Here is a 6,000-nt window from a genome sequence, read left to right as displayed (position 1 = left end):
CAAAAAAAGAAGAAGAAAATTTTTCAAAGAGAAACAGTCATATTATCTTACAATTAGAAATTAAAAAAGAATGTAAAAGTACTTCCGCAAGTTGCAAGCAAAACTTACTCATTCAAGACAGTCAAGAACAGTCAGGTTTTTATCCATTTTAGTTACTGGTCTTTTTCCTGTAGAAATTTTTCGGTTCCTTGGTTTACTTTGCGTAGAAAACGTGTTTCACAATTTAACAAAGCTCGCAGAGCTCAATTACTTCCAAAAACCAAAAACAGAACAAAAACCTAGACATGATGTGAAAGACCAAGTACTTGTATCTTTGCGCTTCCATTGCTATATCTAACACATTGTATCGCAGCATATTTAAAACAAGTCGGTACCCTGTGGATAAATTCACAAGCTACGATATATGCCGATATTTGACTGTATATATATCGCATTTCGTTTTTACGTAGCACGTACATTTCTCATATGGTTTATATTACAAAGGTGTAGCTATCTAACGTCATTTGGCTGCTTTTATTTTCTAGTGATATGTAGCAAAGTGTAAATATGCACAAACCCAGAACAAAAGTGAAATAATGTTAGCTAGGAAAAAAAACTCTTATACCAAACCGATTAAAAACATCAAAAAAATAGTATAATAAATAAGGCTAGCTAGCTACCAATAGCTGGTTTAAGGATGCCCCCACAATATTCATGTTTGTAGCCAAAAATCCTAAAATTGTTTTGATTGAATGTAACAATATATTTATCTTAATATATTATAGATAACGAATGTTACAAAAATAAAAAGGTCAGAAAACGACTTACAAATTTCAACTATCGCATCACTTCCAAATCAAAATGACCTTCGTCAACGTAGTCCGAAATTTGAATTAGTTATTCAGAATTCATGATTGCTCTACATACTACGTGCGAGCGGCAAAACAGAATCAGTGAAAATCGGTCACTGCGAAGATTTTAAAATAAAGCTTCCGCGCAACCCTTTTAAACAGACAGACAGAACACGGTTATTAGTAAAGAAAATAAAGCCGAGAACACGATGTAAAAACGCCTGATTAAACCACAAGTGACTGTGTAATGCGACATTGAATGCCAAGTTGAAAGCCTAATAAAGCTTTAGTATTGACCCTATGATGACTGTTTATGAGGGTAATACCGAAGAATACTGACGTCAAAGTATTGCCGGAGGTTGCGAGGGCAATACGTGACAGAGGTCAATATTCAAAGGTATTGCCCGAAATAAACAGTTATTATATGGATTATTATCCGGGTACTGCATTTTACGACAAAAAATAATCCACTATAAGCAGGTGTAGAAACCATGTCTTTATAGAAACTATTCCCATGTGGAACGTACATTCGAACTAAAAATACACTTTTTAAAATCGAATGTATCGTGTAAAACAAGAAAAAAGAAATTGTGTTTTTTTATTAACTATCATCTTCCAAAATTACTCTTCGTCGTTTGCGAGGCGAAAAATAAGAAATGGACCAAAGTTTATGTTAAATGTCTAGTTATTTATCGAAGCTCCTTGAAAAGTAGGTGTATGTGTTACAAATAAAAGTAACTTTCACTTTTGTTTCGCGTTTTGTTTACTTTTTTCCGTGTTTATTTACATTTAATGCTACCATATTTAAACTTTAAACACGGGTGCTATAGTAGCGGGCAATACCATGGAAATTTGCCCGCTATGACGTAAGTTCTAACCAATCACATTGCGCGATTTTCGAAAATATCGATGCCGCCCTTTTACTGGGGTAAAAAAGGTATATAATGAAGAAAATCATGTAAAGCGCACAAACGATTAAAGTGTTTCGGGTGTAACATATTTTTGAAAAAAATAATTTTTGCAATTTTTGCTGAAAAAAACCACAGTTTACAACCTGTTGTTACCCAGGTGTAACAAAGTTGCCAGCCAGCTTTTTTTATTTTGCAGAAAAAGTTTCTGTAAAAGTACACTTAGTGCAGGTAAACCGTCTCGCCCACCCGTATATGAACGTAATATTCTTTTTCCAAAAAGCATTATCATAACTTCAATTTCAATAGAAACACAGAAAACAGCCCGTCATTTCCCCGTCTAGCTAAAACAATCACTCGGCAATTTTAATTTGCAGAAGTCTTCGCTAAAGTAGCCTATCGTTACAATTATTTATTGTGGGCAATCGTACCCAATCCACTATCTTTCACGATTGAAATTGTCAAATCGGAATTGAGATGTAAAAGCCAATATGCTTTTAAGATTGTTTAAGAAAATAATAAGGTCAATTTTAAAAAAAAGTGAATAGCTTTTGCCAAAATTCGTTCTTATATAAAACTTAACAGTAAGATCAAACAAAATTTACGAAGAAATAAATTCAAATTTATACCAAGTAAAAATAAAGCCTCTTTGTATTATAATTCGATTTAAGAAATATTTGACAAACAAAAAATACGCTTACAAAAACTTCTTAAGGTTTTTCCTTCGTCTGATCATGAAAATGTTCTTGTTAATTTCTTTAAAAAGGCGCGAATAAATAAAAAATTTTTAAACAAAATAGACAACGCAATATTAATTGACTGTGACTTTTTCCGTGCACGTATTTATACCATAAAAAATGCTTTGAAGGAACAATAAAAATTAATCACCCATGACTTTTGTATAGAAAATTTTATAAATGAAACAAAGACCTCGCCAAATTAACCATCTTCATGGACCGGGAGAATAAGATTTTTGCGTATAAAAAAGATCATAATGGCGGTTTGTTGTGCTTTTAAAACGAAGCAGACCTCACAAACGAAATGAAACACAGAGGAGCATCCAGCTGATAATATATTACTGTAACATTTACTTACACAATTATAGTTGAAGTCACTGACCAGACCAAGTAAACAAAATAAAACTGTAAAAATATAAATATATAAAATTAAAAAAATGTAAATCAAGATTGCTTCCAAGTTTCTTCTTACTTCATTATAAAGTAGAGTATGGAAGACCTCCTGAAACAAACACTTGAGGAATGTACATACATAATCGAAAATGTAACCAACCAGGACATTCTGAAAGACGGCACATGTCTCTGTGCTTGTTACGTTACCATGAAAATTGTTACTATAATAGGTTCTACTTTTGCTGCAATATCCCTCACCACACGTTCTTTAGCATACAAATAAATACAAATAAATCTTTATTCGCCGCTGCATTATTTTAGGTATTATAGTTATATGGTTGCTGAAAGAAAATACAAAATTATGTCCAGAAACGCTTAAAACGACATCCTTTTTCTGATAATCTCATATGACTAACCAGACCAATAACAGTTATCTGTAAAGATGTATTGCTTTTGACTTTAGTTTTTATTGTGGACCAGTAAAAAATGCACTTATAATATTACTATTACTGCCAATATCTTGGTGTAAGACTAAGACAAAAGTGCAAATGATTTCCAAAACCTAATCTTTTAGGGGTTAAACCCCAAAGCAAAGAGTTCCGACGTATCGATTTAGCACGCCATTTAAATAGACTTTCCAGTTCGCTAACTGCCCAAGACTGTGTTTTAAATAAGTGGAACTTTTACCAACTAGGACCAAATTCCTGGTATCTTGAACTTCCTTACAAGATACAAGCAAAAATTCTAGTTTAGTAGAACCCATTTTTACGGTCTCTCATGCAAAGAATTTCGATTAAATGGAATATCAATGCAATGGATTCCCGTAAAGGATCACAAAAAATGAGTAAAACTAAATTAATCATATTCGAATGATAAAAATCGCATAAAAAAACACAGTGCTGACTATCGTAGCAGATTAGGATAACCCTATCTTACTTCATCCGTCGCGGTTGAATACAAGCGGCTGCGTATCAAAACTAGCGGTCCGAGTTAAAGGGATGTCAGAAGTTGGTAAAACCGAAAAATATATTGAAAATTAATCACCGAAAAATATATAATACTAAAAGAAGTTTAAAATATTGATGAGTGGGACATTCAGTTAAACTAGACATTTACTAAACGAATTTTTAAGTCCAGAGAGTGTCCCACTTAACCTATTCGATACGTGGTTTTGAAAACATATTATAATCGGGAAGGTAAACTCCGCCCACAACCCTCTTACCCCACTCCCACAATAACTTTTGATAGACTTGTCCGAATTGAATCAAATTTGGCTCAATTATAGTACGTCTTATAAGGAACAAAATGGCAGTAATAAATTTTTGGTTATGTCAGCACTTTTTCCGTGACGTCATTTGAAGCTTCAAATTCTTTTAAAATACCACAATCTGCTTAAAATAAGTAATAAGTGACATAAATATGCAGTGTAGGAAAAAGTGATATTAAAAAAACCGTACCGTTCAGTCCTGATTGCATTTCACTACAGTTTGAGGGCAACGCTAGTCATGCTCTAAACTTGCTGTGGAGAACTTCAATTGGGAATTATTTATATTTCTAACCCATCAATTCAACCTGATAATGATCAGTTTTGCAATTAAATTGCACCTCCACCTACTTACTTAACTGTCCACGAAGCGAATTGTGAATGGTGACTTTGACTGCGAAAAACAATTCTGGTTTCCACAAAAAATAAAAGTCGTGCATTTAAAATATAGAATGTGAACACTCTTTTAAGAACTATAACCATAAAAAATTATTTTGAAACAAATGATTACATTATTACTTCTTAAAGAAGAACCGTCTCTACTTTCCAGCAAAGCGAATTCTTTGAAGTACAATCCAAACAAACGAAGCGCATTTTTGATACATTTCAACAGCAAATTCGCTATCCAATTCGACCTAAAAGGTTTACTCAAAAAGTGTTCCTTGCCACACTATAATTTGTCAGGGAGCTAGTAATTAGTTGTGTTTTTTGAAGTGCAAAGTGAAATTATTTGCGTTTGCATACTGCTGTGACATATCATCTAACAGGACTTTAATCATTTAATGCGCTAAAATCAAAATTTAAAAAAAAAACTGGTTACGGGACCACAGCACTTTATATTTTCAGAAATGGACTGCACTACTCTATCACATTCTGCTTCAAAATTTTAAATTGACCGACTCAGATTTTGTATTGTTTGGGACCTGTACAGAGAATGGTTGTAATGTTCATCTTACAGTTTCTTTAAACTTTGGTAAATTAAAAATGGGAAACAACATTTAAAACAATTTCTCTGATTGGAATATTAAGTCAAGATGCTATTTGAGACTAAATGCTTTATTCTGTCCAAAGAGATTGCATTTAGGAAAGCACGGTGCTCAGATGATTTAATTTAAATTATGCTGGTAAACATAAGAATAAATAATAAATATATCTGGCCTAAATTCGCCAAGTTATGCAAAATATTTAAAAGTCAGTCATCTGCAAAAATCTATTTTCCAAAAATTTCCATTTCTTTGTACATAACAAGTGCTACCGCTAAAATTTCCAATTCACAAATATACTTCATTTACTATTCTTTTTGTTCAATTTTTAAAGTAACTTTTTTTCTAAACACAACTAACTTAATGATTTTTTTTATACTTGGTTGCCAATAGAGTTAAGTTTGAAGAGATTTGGGCCCTTTGATTAAATGACTGTACTTTAATAAAAGAAATTGAGAAAAATTGCTGTGGCATTTTTAGGCATTTTGAGAATAAAGACTTGTGACAGGCTATACTAAATTTGCAGGCATCTAAAAAGAAAAATGTTAAAAATGTGCTTTTAGAGAAGATTAAAAAATTAAGGAAAATTGAGGATTCCAGCAAGCCTGTTTTTTCATCCGCAAAAATTAATTTGGCAAATTTTGGACATCCTGTCATCGGCAAAATGAAGTATGAGGACCACTCTTGCAAAATTAAGTTCCGCAAAAACATCTTTTGCAAAACAATAGTGAATGTGTAACATATCTTAGGTCTGTTTTCCGGCTTTTCAGGTGACAAAAACTGGGTTTTTAGGTGTACAGTACCTATATAATCAGAATATGAAAAAAATGTCTACATCTTGTCAAGATCAACCTGCATTCTTCTCTCGCAACTATTATATCTTGT

The sequence above is a fragment of the Hydractinia symbiolongicarpus genome, chromosome 1 (assembly GCF_029227915.1).
Source record: "Hydractinia symbiolongicarpus strain clone_291-10 chromosome 1, HSymV2.1, whole genome shotgun sequence".
Taxonomy (NCBI): domain Eukaryota; kingdom Metazoa; phylum Cnidaria; class Hydrozoa; order Anthoathecata; family Hydractiniidae; genus Hydractinia; species Hydractinia symbiolongicarpus.
This window is presented reverse-complemented; position numbering follows the sequence as displayed.